This window comes from Cottoperca gobio, chromosome 8 (assembly GCF_900634415.1).
Source record: "Cottoperca gobio chromosome 8, fCotGob3.1, whole genome shotgun sequence".
Classification (NCBI taxonomy): Eukaryota; Metazoa; Chordata; class Actinopteri; order Perciformes; family Bovichtidae; genus Cottoperca; species Cottoperca gobio.
Window position 1 is genome coordinate 13,736,063 of NC_041362.1, and position 15,284 is coordinate 13,751,346.

Consider the following 15,284-nt stretch of genomic DNA (forward strand, 5'->3'; position numbering starts at 1 on the left):
CTGGAAAAACTCAACAAAAGTAGAAATACCTCTAATTTGTACTTTATTATTTAAATGAATATTTAAAGTATTAAATTAGTAGTTAACAGCAGCACTTCGAGTTGGGGTTAACCTGCAAAATGTTACTGATAATCAGTCCATGGAGTCATGATTAAAATTAAGACATTAATTAATAATGACAGACGACTGACTTTAGACTCAAGGGATCTATGTTTGACTTATCAAAGCCAAATTAATTTTACATTAATAACAGCTTCAACTCAGCTGCCTGCCCAGTTGACACCACACCCGCCATCTGTTCTTCACCTTACAGGTTTTAGTAGGTGTTGGCCTGATTGTGCCTTGCTAATTCTCTGTCATAGATTATTATCTTGTCATTGTTTAGTCTTTTTTAGGATTAATGCGGCAAATGTATTGTATCACATTTACCTTGCAGTTCTGTCCTACAGATTGACAGCATTGCAGGAGCAGCTAACATATCCAGGAACATTATCTTGTGGAGATATTTGCTGTCTCCTTACTGCCTGCCTCACATTAGCTGTTCCAGGGAGACGCAGCTGGTCCCACATTGAGACTCCAGAAGCAGTATCTGTGGGGGGGGGGGAGGATTCAAAGCTTCGGTATCTGGCAGCCTTCAAAGGGTACTGGAGTCCAGCAGGGGGCATCCTGAGAGGGGGAAGTGGAGTTCAGATAAACTGTGTTTCCTACTCAGCCTCAGGCACAAAGAATAATGTTACTACAAAACAAGCTGCTCTCAGCAACTGTCCCCACACAATTTGTGATGAAAAAATACGCCAACGTCATTCTGGTCCTTTGCAGAAAATGCAACAAAATAAGGACGATTTGGGATCAAGCTTTGTGTTGTGAGTGAGTTATGGCAACGAACCATTTGTCTGTTGTGTGTTATTGTGGCGTTTTGACCTTTTCTTTTGGCTTTCCCTATATTGAGCTGTAATTTTGTTGGGGATGGTCAAAGAAAATCAAATCACATTGAGTATAGTTACAAAAGACTGTGCATCAAGACAGATCCTTTCCTGCAGGCCTTTCTCTTAAAGTTGTTGGGAAAGTTGAGTTGTCATTTCCATTTGATAGTCTAATTATGATCAAGGGCTATAAAAAATCTCCTTGACTCCTTTATGACAAGAGTGATTACTTTGAAATCCGTGTCCTGCCATATCCAACCGCCTAGTCGAAGCACATCACAAGCACAATGACTCATCTGTTCCTTCTGCTTTAAATAATCACCTACACTCTAAGTTGTTTGTGGTAATTATAGTCCAAAAAAGTGAAATGTGAACACTGAAGTTTACTGGCCGTCTCCTTCTCAGCGTGGCTCATCACCTCTCGGAGCTCATCATCCTTTTATAGAATCCTCTGAGCACTCCTGTGTAATTAACTCTAATAATGAGTAAAGCTCATTGGATGTATTTCTCTCCAGGCTTCACAATGACTTTGCATACCTCAGACACTGTTGAGCTGAAACCTTGGGGCAATAACTCTCATAGAGATTATGCAACCATACAGCTTTCTTATTCATGCTTTGGTAATCGAGAGCATAAATAAACCTCTTTACATCTGCTTTTCAGCTACAGTAATGAAATAATAATGTGTACAGAAAGTAGGATCTGTTAGATAAGTGTGTACATTAGCAATGACTTGTGAATAAAAAGGACTATATATGAGTTGAGGTTAGTGATCATTATAAAGCATATATCCACAAATATGAAGCAAAAATAATGTTGTTTGTCTCCTCTTTGGATGGAACCTAAACTCTTAATGAGTCAAATGTGAGGTAGTAATGCTGATGAGGTTGCTTCAGCTCGAGTGATAACAGTTGCATTTGGCTCCCGAAAACTTTGCTGTTTTCCTCCTCTGTTGCACCGTGGAATGCACTTCAGGGAAATAGTCTATTTGAATTCAAATGGAAACAATTACAGAAAAAAAAGATAAAGATAAAGCTTGGAATTCTAAATGATTTTTATATGAGCACAGAATGTATCCAGAAGCTGCAGAGTTTAGCACTGAGAATTAGACCATTTAAAATTCAAATAAAGTAGCCCTCTGATCCATCCATAGCAAACTTTCAACACTGAATAAATACATGTGTGCGTGTGTGTGTGTGTGTGTGTGTGTGTGTGTGTGTGTGTGTGTGTGTGTGTGTGTGTGTGTGTGTGTTTCTCCATTTATTTTGAGAAGAATATTGTGGGTGCTTGTAAACTCAATTAAGTAACTTAACTCAACCAACACAACTATAAAATAGAAATTATAGAAGAAAAATATAACAATACAAAGAAAAAACATGTTTTTATTTTCTCTACTTGAGCTATTATTTTAAGTATGGACATTACTACACTCTTAAACTAATATTTAATCAAATCTAGATTGCTTTTAAATAGTTTGAATAGATTATAAGAGATACATCCACACATTTGTGTTAAGGAGGAAACTAAACATCCAAATAAAAATACAAGTTGTTGTGATGCTGATCGTGAGTAAGCAGCTGTCGCCTAATTTACAGGGCAGGGAAGTTGAAATCATTAGCTACAAGTTATGCTTTGGCTTTCAATTAGATTTGATGTGTGCAACTCTATCAGAGTACCTTTCTTTGTTTGTTTCCAAGTTACATTGGATTATGTATTGTGTTATTAGTAGATTGTAATATTTAATCATAAAAGAATCTTCCATGCGATTATCTACAAAGAGAGAATCAAAAAATGTCCCCATTGAAAACTCTTTCATATGTTGTAATGAAGAAATGATCTGAAGATTTTGCAGCTGATTAGAGGAGACACCAACACACTTAGTGCGACAGCGTAAAGGTCAAACTACAACGAGCAAGAGTGGGAAGCTTATTAGTGATCCAAACTCTGCCTCGTCCTGAGAGGGATATGTTCATTTATTTGAGAGGGAAGGTTGTAGGTTAGATAGGATGACAGCAACATCAAGCCAGGTAAACCACAATAACAGGGTAGGTAGGACAGTCTCTCACATTCCTCTCACAAAGGGGGGGGTGTTGTTCATTAACCGTCCACTTGAGGTCCTCAGTCCATTACCAATCATTGGAAAATGAAAATAAATCAACAGGACATTGAATGTAATGTGTTATGTGAAAATAAATGAACTAAAAAAACCCGTGAACATCATACAAGGATCATCTTTATACCTCATGGCTTTCCGTGCTGAGAAAAACCTCCCTCCCTCCCTGTAGGTGGGAATCAGCGCTGTAAGGCTGAGATCGAGCTGACACACAAGATTAAAACGTCAACTCTTGGGCTTCCTCCATAAGCACAGCCTGCAGCTCCAACTCACCGTCCTATGTCAGATTAATATTAAAATTCAGAGCACCTGCAGTATGTCTCTGAAGTGCCATGTGCTGTAAAATAAGCTTTTAATAGCTTCTATTCTTATTCTTGATCCCAACATGTGCATGTCGTAAGACTGAAGGTCAAAACAAACCAGTTGAAAAATAATTGTGTGCATAGTGTATGTTTGAATGACTGTTAGCTTTGTATGCATTCGGAAGAAGATCTTATTATGCATTAGCTATCTGAACCTCTGGGATTTGTTTTATTGAGTAAATTTGTTTTATTGAGTAAATTAAAGTGGGAATTAATAATGTAACTCTTTAATTCAACTGGTGCTTTTTAACAGCAAAATGATTTCCTCGCCGAGTGTCTTCCACCCACACGCACTAACCCTGTGTATAAGCACTGTGCTTGTTGCTCAGTACACTCATGAAGCTAATCTTAAAGGTGCAAAGCATGAGATATGGCTAGAACTTTAGATTAAAACATTGATAAAACAAACTAACAATATAAACAGAATTTGAAGAAGTAACAGTTTGGACGTTATTTCAAAGACGTCTATGTATTGTGTTGCAGAGATATCTACTGACCTCGCCACAGCCCACACAGGTTAGACCAATGTCGGGCCGTCGGTGAGCATCTGTTGCCCTGGTTTTTGCGGTGTGTCCCACACCATTAGCTCTAGTCGGCCCTTGTTGGCGGATGATTGAGCATTTTCAATCGATGGCGGGACAGACGGGCTCTGTGAGAGAAATCCCTCTGAAATCACACAGCTGTTTAGCTTAAGCGAATCAGTGCACAATAAGAGAAAGGGAAGTGAGGAAAACAGACAAACGACGAAAGTCAAGAGAGCACACACAGAGGGCTTTTCATCTTCATCTCATCTGATCATTGCAACACGGATATTTTCACAACGACATGGCCATCGGGAATGAAGCTAAGTGGTGAGCACGAGGTCGGCAAACACTACTTTGCTTTCGTGCCCTGCTGTAAGTTAGTAGTTGGCTTTTGTGCTTTGCGGCTGTAAATGTAGCTCGTGTGGACCCAGTAGTAGTGGTGAAATGCTGCTCCCTATTTCTTTGGAGCATGTGGCCAGGCATTTCACATTGTACCTTCAAAGCATGCTGGTGAGGAAAAACAAACCAACGTGAGGTGAATTTTTGAGCTTGGCTGATAAAAATAGATTATTGTTTTGTCCTAATTAAGACTTGGACTTGCTGTAGATTCATGTCTGTCCTAGATAAATGCGCTGAGATTTAGGTCTTGAAGAAGTTGCCGACTAATGTTCTTCTACACAAGAACAGCAGAAAGAAGTTCATGTAGTAAAGATGTCAATTTGACTATGTTTACAAAGTTATTGTAACGATGTATTCTGTCAGGATTTACACATCTGTCTTACTGAAAGTGGTAGTACAGTGCATATGCAAAGGCAGATGAAATACATCCCATCCATCCCCTGTTAAACCTCACATCTCACCGTGCCAGCCCCCCAAGGATAATATTTGAAACAAGAACAGAGAAAGGAGGTGTTATTTATGAAATCCCATGCTTCTCATATATGAAATAAAAGAGATTCTTGAAGTGCATGCTCGTTCAAAGACACATCAAGCAGAGCAGGAGAGTTTAAAATTAGCCTTCTAAAAGAACTGTAAAACGGAAGATCATATTTTTGCCTCCTAGCAGGCTAAAATAATTACATCTGAGAGCAATATATTACAACAATGGATGTGGAGGAAATAGACCCGGCCGACAGTAAAACAAGATGAGGGAGGCAACCAGCTATCCCACACATCCAACACTGTCCTGAAGAAAAACTACAGTAAATGCCACGCTCATGCTTCTTCCAGCTGAACGTGCATGTCAAATCCCAAAACAGTCAAGGTTTGTCCCCACACATAAAGGAAGTATGCTACAATAGGCACATGGTAGAGCAATGCTAATGGAGTGCAGGTGATGGTGTTTAGACAGCTACGGTTGCCATTCAGTATCTGCAGCCAGTTGTTATCCAGGTGTAATCTCAGAATAACTAAGTGGTAAATCTATACAGTGTTGGTCTTCTGATATAAAGACGGATTGCGATGCTTTGGATTCTGATGCTAAACATGACAAATGACTCTCCCTTCAATCTGCTCAAAATCAATCATCATGATGTATGCTTCCAGTACCCTTTCTTATTCAAATGACGAAGACGTTGGGGCGAACGGAGTCCGGGCAGCTGTGGAAAGAAGAAGCCATTCAGGAGATTCAAAGGTTAGCTCTGTCACTGTATCGCTGTAGCGCAGGTGTAGGGCCTCCATTATTCAGTGTCCATTAGTATTTGTTATGGAGATTTTTTTAATTGTTAAGTTTTGGAAATACCAACATGTTAAATTGATTAGGTGTTCATGTTCAGCTGCTGGTAAGTATCTCAGGAGCAAGCAATATATTATTGAAGCCAGGCATGAATTCTTGTCAACAGCTTGGATGGTTTACTAATCACATTGCATTACAGGCTACATTTATATGGAGATATTTTTTCATTAACCTGGAACAATATTGGAATAGTTTGACTTCTTGGGAGATATGTTGAATCACTATCTTATGAGTTAGACAAGACATTCAACACCTCTCTCATGTCTGTAGGCTAAGTATGAAGCAATAGCCAGGAGACAGTTAGCTCAGCTTAGCATACGGGCTGGCTCTGTCCAAAGGTGCCACAATCTGTCTCCCTGCACCTCTAAAGCTCACTAAGCCAATGCTATTATTTAGCGGAGGATTTCTTGGCTGCTCGTAGTAACTTCCTAGAGTCTGGTCGTGACTTGCAAGTTGCCAGGCAACCAGGGGAGACTCTAGAAAGTCCCTGCGTCTGATCATGAAAATAGACATAAGCCCACCGTAAAACCTCAACCTGTCGTTTTCACCTTGTTTATTTGCTGATATCTATACCGTACAAATGTCAAACTATTCCGTTTTGACTAAATGAGTTCAGCTGTAGAGGGGAATAGCTAAGTGTTTTAGATTAACTTAAATTGTGGGTTTTTTCAACGTCTGCTTTAATTGATTATCCCAACACAGCTCTGGGTGGTAGTGTGTTTTATTCGCTGTGCGGCAACTGGAAGGAATTGCCTCCCACACATTAACAGCCTCATTCTCTGTTCATACTCATTTTTAGTAAAGATATCACCATGCACAATATTGCATAAGACATCCAGATATATTGTGTATCAACATTTATTCTTCCATATGAACAGACAGCAGAGTGTGTGGGAGAAGATTCAATGCGGCATTCTGCTCAGCATCCTTCCAGCTTCACATATGATGTTAAAAAGAGGAAACAGAAATCGTCAGGTGTGCAGAAATTCAAAGATTATTTGTTTTGTTGTAGTCGCACTAGTGTTGCACTAGTTGCCAGAGGTAACTCTGTGTCACATGAAAGCGGTGACATGTTATTAGTCAGCTCTGACAAGCCGGGCAGCAGCTGTGTCTGTCAGTGCAAGGAGAAGCCTTAACCAGCTCAAATTAGATCAATTAAAGCCAATCAAAGTGCTTGATTATACCAGGGAGACGTGACAGTAACCTGCCACTCTGATTTATTAGTTCACCCAGATGCCATCCAAACACCAAGCTCTGGTAGCACTGCATGTTATCACACACATATACACACACCCCTGCTTCATTTTAGTGTCATTCCTACGATGTAGCAGGTTCCTGTATCAGGAAACAATTCTCTGTGATTACATAATCAACTTGTAGGACTTGCTTGTGCATGTTGCTTAAGTGATTGGAATAAATATCTCCTGCAGCTCCTTAATTAGATTTCTCAAAATAGCTGATATACCATGCAGATCGTTGCATGCAGGCATATCTCTCTTAAAGGATTGGATCTGACAGAAAACAAAGTAACAGTCTGGAGAAACTATGGGGAAGATTTAAAGTTGCCTGAGAGCAGTCTGCTGCCGACTCATTTGAGGAGATCAAAGACAGTCAAACACCCGGAGGTCAGCTCAAATCTCCGACACGGGCTCACGCCAACAAACACAACACTTTCCATTATACAACCCTTAACTGAGTCATGGTTCAATCCACAGCAACACACAGGAAGTAAGGGGAATAGATTAGCCAAGTGTTGAATCATTTATCAAACATCGTCTTGGTCAGTGAGCCTAGGTACTTACCTGAAGCGTTGTGGGGCGAAAGAACATCTTTAATTATGGGTAAACATCTTAATCATTTACCACACAGGATGTGCGTTTTGGCATGAGGCCATTTGGCGCTTGAGGGACGTCGTCTGTGACAGGCCGGAACAAAAGAAGACGAGCAAAGCTTGCAGAGAGACTTTTCCACAAATGCTCCAGATGAACGCAGAGAGCCATGCAGGAAAAAGCCCGGGGTAGAAATCATGCCCATGTATATATTTCCATTCATTATTATTGTTGAATGAGCGCTAAACCATCCCACTGTAAAGAGGACACATGCGTCTCTCGTGTAGTTTATAAGTGAACTGAAATGTTTAAAACAATAAAAACAATAAAATCCTCCAAACTCTTTAGACCAGGTGTGCCAAACATGGGGCCCGGGGGCCAAAACCGGCCCACCAGAGGGTCCAATCCGGCCCACGGGAGGACTTTGCAAAGTATAAAAATGAGTTGTTTTGATCATAAAGTAAAATACTGTTCCAGATACCTGTGACAAAATGTTTTGTGCCTTTGTACATACACTGTGATCTGTAATTCACATGTGTAAATGATAAAATGAGGCATAATATTGTTGAAATTTCACCTTTTCTTTGGTTGTTAATAATGTTTTGTAAAAAGATAAAATCTGAACGTTTTCAGAATGTACTTGTACTTTCTTGCACTAAAACGAAGGGAAGAATTTGGAGTTGTCGTTATTTACAGATTATTATGTTATGATTTTACTGGACCGGTCCACTTGAGATCAAATTGTGCTGCATGTGGCCCCTGAACTGAAATGAGTTTGACAACCCTGCTTTATATACTGTTACTCTTAGGGACACGGTTAGTCACTAAGTCAACATGCACGGTGGAGGGACCGCTGGCAAGTTTTTTCTTTGTTGTAACTTGTGTTGTCTGCTGCTGAAGCATCTCTACATGCTGCTCGTTTGTTTTGTAAAAACATCAGAGTGAATTACGGCAGTCGTCATCATTTCAATGCCGACACCTGGTAGCCTGGAGCTAACCTCGCCGGGTAAGGAGCTCACCTGTAAGGGACTGACAGGTGTCCTCTGTGCTCTCTGCGGCTGGATACTCCGATCTGGCGTGCCTTGCTACACACACCTGACCGAGACTGTCTTGCTGACTATCCTGCCTGTTCTCTGTGGCTCAACGTTGTTCCTGTGGTGTATCGCTAACACGGAGGCTGCCCCGTCTGTGTCCCTGCCCACCTTCTAACCGGCTGACCTGCTGCTGGGCCCGGGTCACCCCGCCTGGGTGTAGCCTGCAGTCTGTGGCTACAGCTAACACACTTGACCCCTCTGCCCTCTGTTTTCGTAGCCTCCTCAACATCACCTGGACTATGAAACTGCTGGATCATACCATTTCTGACCCTCTACACCACCATGGGGATCATCGAACTTTTCATATGGATTGCTCTTTGTTTTGTGTGGACACTATATGTCTGGTTTTGGTTGTCTGCTCTCCCTCTCATTGTTTTTGCTGTTTTTATCTTCTGTATTTTGTACGGTGTCCTTGGGTGTATTGAAAGGCGCCTCCAAATAAAATGTATTATTATTATTATTATTATATTATTATATTATTATTATTATTATTATTATTATTATTATTATTATTATTATTATTAGACAGTCTACACAGAGTATTAACATTTGTTGGACCCTTGCACAAACAGCTTCAACAAGTGCAGAAATCCAAAGCTTGTGCCTGGTTACGGTTGCTAAGCTAGGATTGGACAATGTCTGTCTGTGGCAGGGGTTGGGCGGACGAGAGGGCCAGGGTGTAAAACGACTACAGAAGGTGATTTTTGGAGCAATCCAACTTCCTCCACTACTTTAGGTACATAATAAAACTCTAATATAAAAATATGATGTTTTGCTCCAACTTGTAATAATGTTGTAAGTTAAAACAGCTGTGCTAAAAAGCTGAATATGTAAAATCATTATACTACACTTTAAAACATGCCCCACAGCTGCCTTGTGTGACATACGTTTTTTTGTTTGGACTTTTTCTTTGTCCCAAGGACATTTTTTAGCCAATGTGACACTTTAAGTAGACACATTCATACACTATTTCCTTACTTCTCTCGCTTCAGGGACAAACTAAGTTTCAATGCTGGTACAGCAGTTTCTTGACTCTATTTCTCTCTCTGATCCGGCTCCGCAGCCCTCTCACCTCCTGCATCAATACATAGTTCACTGAATAACTCATAAGAACATGCAGCTTGCTGGCAGAAAAACTGCACGATACCTTTGATCGCTCCAAAAACATTTACATCAAGGTGCTGACAACACTGATCCCAGATCAACATGTTTTTCTGTGATTCCCATTTGAGACCTCTCGCCTTTTACTGTTTATCCTTGGTACGGTGTTTGTAGTAGATGACTTTGAAATTGCCCTGAGGAGCCCGAATAAAAACGGTCATATACACTGCCATCTCTCTCCCACTTCACTCTTATAAAAACAAGCCCCTAACCACTAATCAATCTGCCTTGATTCTTATTCCTACTTTTCAATCATTTGTCTTCTCATCTATGTCTTCTTTTTCTCTGCAGGAAGACTTTCTCCACTCCTCTCCCATAGGCCCACTCCGTCTCAATCACTTCTCTTACAGCTTGACAGTCCGCTCAGACAACAGGGTCACAGGGCGGATGGACTGTCTATAAGGGATGTGGATCTCTCTCTTTCATCCCCCTCCCTTCACTCTTTCAGCCTCCCTTATTTGTCAGGACTGAAGGTTTGCAGGCAGCAAGCCTCTCAGATTTACCTTAAAGCTTAACCGCTCTGTTCTATAATAATCCTCCACACGAGACAGTGGAGGATTGGTTCTCATAGGTCTAGTGTGCTATACACACTCAGCTCTATAGATTCAGTAATGGAGTGGCCTTTGCAATTGTACAGAGGCTGACAGTGAGACAGCTGTGACAGATGCAGTCTGGGTGTCTGTTGCTGGAGCAGGCTGGCAGTGGGAGCCATGACTCACTTACAGAGAATGACTGGAGTAGCTTCTTTACTTCTCATTGTTCTCTACAGTGCCACTCATGCATTACAGAGGAAATACATACAGATAGGTCCAATATAAAATATGTCCCTTTTCTGTAAGAGGGTAGAAAATCCTGCAGAATGAGGTGCTGCCTGCCTGGAGGCCATAACTCTGTCGCCAGGATGCTGGAAACGTAACAAATATGAACCTGAGGGAATATGAAAAAGGATTTCCCAGGACTCATAACTCCTCTGACTTAAGGACAAAATTGAATTTAAGTGGAACCACCACAAAGTATATCCGCACAAAAAGGCCTACTTTTCAGCCAAACTTTGCCACTGCTGCAATTTGAATGAATAATTCAACTTTGTGAGAAATACATTAGTTTATTTCACTTAGCATAAAGACCGTAAACAGGGGAAAACACCTATCCTGGCTCTATCTGAAGGGAACAAAAGAATCTGCCAGCAGCATACATTAGCTCCACATAACCTCCTTGATGGAGGTAAATATAGATTAAAGCTGCTTGAAGTGTAACTTTGTTGGATAAAACTTCCATAGTGTTAAAATAAGTATGCGTCTCTCGACACGGTTTGCATTAATGATGCGACTTCTAGCAAACTTTACCATGAAACAGCTTTTAACTGCATCTACAGGAATCTAATATATTGTAGAAAATATAGTCTGCAGAGGGTGCAGAGCTAAAAATCAATATAGATCTCTGTGTTTCGTTATATATTTGCTGTGTTTGCGCTGCCCCCTCACACCTACCTGAGATGCCTGTGGTTGAGTTGAAATAAAGCAGACTTCCACAGGAGAGCCTTACAGCTGCCTTATCATACAGCAGCTGAGCCCTCTGTAAGTGGTGGGCAGTATGTTACCTCAGGTGCTACATACACATGCAATCATGCAAAGGCAGGCAGACCTTGAGCAAGTTTATATTTCACTTATTCATGTTGTTAAGTGCAAATGTAAAATATTGATCACAGCTAAATGTGAGGAACGGAAAAAAGCACAAAATAAGATCTGCATAATGAGCAACAATGCAATTACAATCAAGTGATTTCACAGAATAATGTGATGTGAGAACTAGAGTAATCAGTTGTCTTTAACAGCTGTTGAACTTTAATTTCTCGTTTCATTATGTAATGAAGAAGCTGAGAAAAGAGAAAAATGAAGGTGCAGAAATAGTTTGTATTGAATGCTCTCTCAAAAAGATTAATAATTCTACCACGCAGTTCTTTAGTCATAACAGGCGCACTCCATTAAGCGTCAGTTTTTCAGACACCTATTATTATGGAGAAAGGCACATCCATACAGTGTGCACAGACACAAATAGCGGAGCGCAGAGTCATCATGTGTGATGCATTTATCTTTGCGGCAGGCAGCGGTGGGTCTCCACTCACACTCTCACTCCAGTCACACAAACTAAAGAGCCAAAGAGTGCAAGAATTAATTATAATGGAGGATCAAATACACAGCATTCATGTAAACGGTGGGTAATTGGTCTGGGAGGAGGTTTCAATGTCTGAAAAGAAAAGAAAGAAAAATCTTGAAGAGGTGAGGTGAAGATTGAGATTTAAAGAGAGAGCGAGACAGCGAGAGAGAGAGAGAGAGAGAGAGAGAGAGAGAGAGAGAGCTAGAGAGAGAGAGGAGAGAGAGAGAGAGAGAGACAGACAGAGACACAGTAAGAGAGAGAGAGAGAGAGAGAGAGAGACACAGTGAGAGAGAGAGAGAGACAGCGAGAGAGAGAGAGAGAGAGGAGAGAGAGAGAGAGAGAGATACAGTGAGAGAGAGAGCGACAGAGAGAGAGACAGAGAGAGAGATAGCGAGAGACAGAGAGAGAGAGATAGCGAGAGACACACAGAGAGAGAGAGAGAGAGAGAGAGAGAGAGAGAGAGAGAGCAAGCGGAACCTGCATAGATTGAAAAACTAGAAAGAGAGTTAAAGAGAGTGAGGTGGCAGAGAGGTGAGAAGGTGAGTGTGGGGCAGGAGGGATGAAGACGCCTGCCGTGTGTGAAGATAAGTGATTAATCCTGGCCTGTGTGACCGCTCTCTTTTGAAAAGGTGGCCTGCCATGCCATGAATCACACTGTGTCATGGCCACCGTGAAGAAAACACACCTTCACAATTCTGAGAGTTGTTCTGTTGCAGCACTGAAACCAACACATGCCTCATGGTCAAAACATTATACATGAGGCCTGTATACAATCCATCTGTGTAAACAGGGGCCTGTGTATAGTTAATAATTCAATAGTTATTTGCATTGAAGAGGCAGCGGAAGTGTGAGGCTAAGCTGAAGGACAGTGGGGAATCTGTTCCATACTCTGGCCTATATATATATATATATACATTGCATTTTATTTTCAACATCAATAAGCACATGTTTACACAATAGTCATCATTCTGTTTGTTTCTCCGCAGCTTGTTTTGTAGCATCATTTCTCTCTGTGATGCTACCCTTGTATCCACATAAGTAATTGCTGAGATCTGGGAACTTGGGAGAGGTGCTACAACAGTCTTTTTAACCAATAAAAAATAAAAAAGGAACAATCTAAATGCATTTTTAAGGAGGTAAAATCCAAAGTGAGGGGGAGTGAAATGCTAAATGTTACTGTGTTTCCACACAAGCACTGCAAATACATGGTCTGTAATCTCTGTAGGACGTTTACAACAAACCGTTTTGGGAATCATTTTAGAGATTACTCTATCTTCAAACACTTAAAGGTCCCATATTGTAAAACATAAGATTTCCATGTCTTTGTTATATTATAAAAGCAGATGTAGGTCCTTTCTAAATACTTATAAAGTATCAACACGCTCAACCCACAGAGAAATGCACACAGCCCATACTCAGAAACTGTGACTTATGTCACGACTATACAATATCATTATTCTTTTGCCACAAAGAAGCAGGGCTCCTGGCATTGCAGACACAGTCCGTGTTCCAGACGGATCGGGTGCGGGGTGTCTCTCCGAGGACCAAATTAACAGGTATTCAGGACAAAACACAGGCACATTTTATCTGCAGCATCTGAAAGAATCATTGTGTGGTTTCTTATCAGGGCAGTTCATTCTTGCCAGGAAATTAATGACACTTTTAAAGTGGTGAAAAGCCGAAATAGAGGTGAGCTTTCTTTCTCTCTATGTGTAGCTGAAAGATAAACATTTAACTGTGGGTGGAGCATTGTTTAACTCAGAAAAAGTCTAAATTCAGAAAACGTTGAAGTGGTATATTTATATTCTGTTTTTCTTTGAAACTTAACGTCTCAGAAGTTTTTGTTTAACGCCTGAATTGTACACCATGAAAGCCTTTCCGACTGCTACTGCTACAAACATATATTCTTTTCTTTTTGGGTTTGTGAGAGAAAGTTCAATATTAGTTCAGAGATTATGAATTGGAGAGGCGAAATGGGCATAATGTGAAATGGTCCTCACTATCAGTCAAAGAGACACCATCATTAAATGAAAACCGGCAAACTCTAACTCTGTCTTTTGAGGAAGTCTCATTAAAATCCTCTTATCTTAGTGCAGTTTCAGCTTCAGTGGAGCAGCAGCTCACACGATAACGACTTTAGTGACATTGCATCGTTTCTGTGCAAATTATAATGTCCCCCTGTAAAGGTGATTTAAAAGGGCGCTGAATATTCAGCCTCGTTTAATGGTTTCATAATAAAACCATTAAGTAAATATGAAATTTGAAGCCCACACAAACAATAAGGAGGGGAGAGAAATGGATTACAATAGAAATATATATAGAAATAATCAGATGAGTGTTGCTACACATTATCATTCATCCACTGCTCCATATGACACATCTGGAACATGTTCTGCCGTCTTGCTGATGTTGACCATATCTCATACTGTGTAGAGAAACAGAAACACATGTGGAGAAGTTGAAATTCAGAAAATAATGACTGTACCTGCTCGGGAGACAACAGTAGTTTACAGAATTTAACTGCCATTTTTCTTTTATAAAAAATGTTTTCAACATCGTCTCATTATTGCCTTAAAGCAGTCAAACATATTTCATGGAGAAACTTTGGTGGTTTGAATGTCCTTTTCACTATGTGACGCATGATAACGGTACACCATGATGTGAGGTTTGAAATGAGTCCTATTGTACTCTGTGGTGCTTAATCCAACAGTCTTCAGTCATTAAACCCTGCTGCAGTTTCCCATAGGTGTCTTTTTACCTGCCCAGGGTCCCATTTCCCAAGTCTCCCTTAATACAATACTCACATTCCCATTTGTGCATTGACACAGTTTTTGGTCGCTGTGATCATCCCTCCACTTCATACCGGGTAGAGATTCTACTGCTAGAGATGGGGGACATAAATAAATCCACCTACTCTGTGCAGAAATGCATTCTAAAGGTTGTCTAAGGCTGATATGAGACGGCGTTAAATAGATCAAACTAGGGAACTCGCAATGTCTTTGTGTTAATTTGTGTTAATGTCCCAAGAAAACACCATCTAGGGAAACATTTGGGAGGGAATGTCGTATTGAAAAGACTTTAATTGGAAGATTTCTTTCTCATTTGTTTAACTTGCACTTCTAAAGCCTCATGTGAGCTTCAGCCCAAGTTTAGTGAGTGAGCATTTTGTCGTGCATCACTTGCAGCAGAATTGCGCTTAGTAAGGGATCTCTTCATATCGAGTTACTGTACGGGCAAGAGGAACAATCACAGCAGTTTCAATGTCAATATGTGCATGTGAACATTGTTTTAAGACATGCTTTACAAAATATGAACCTTAACTTAGAACCCTGTGCCCTTGTGTGTTTGTCAATTATAATAAAGCACCTTGCTCATGAGGGATAAAC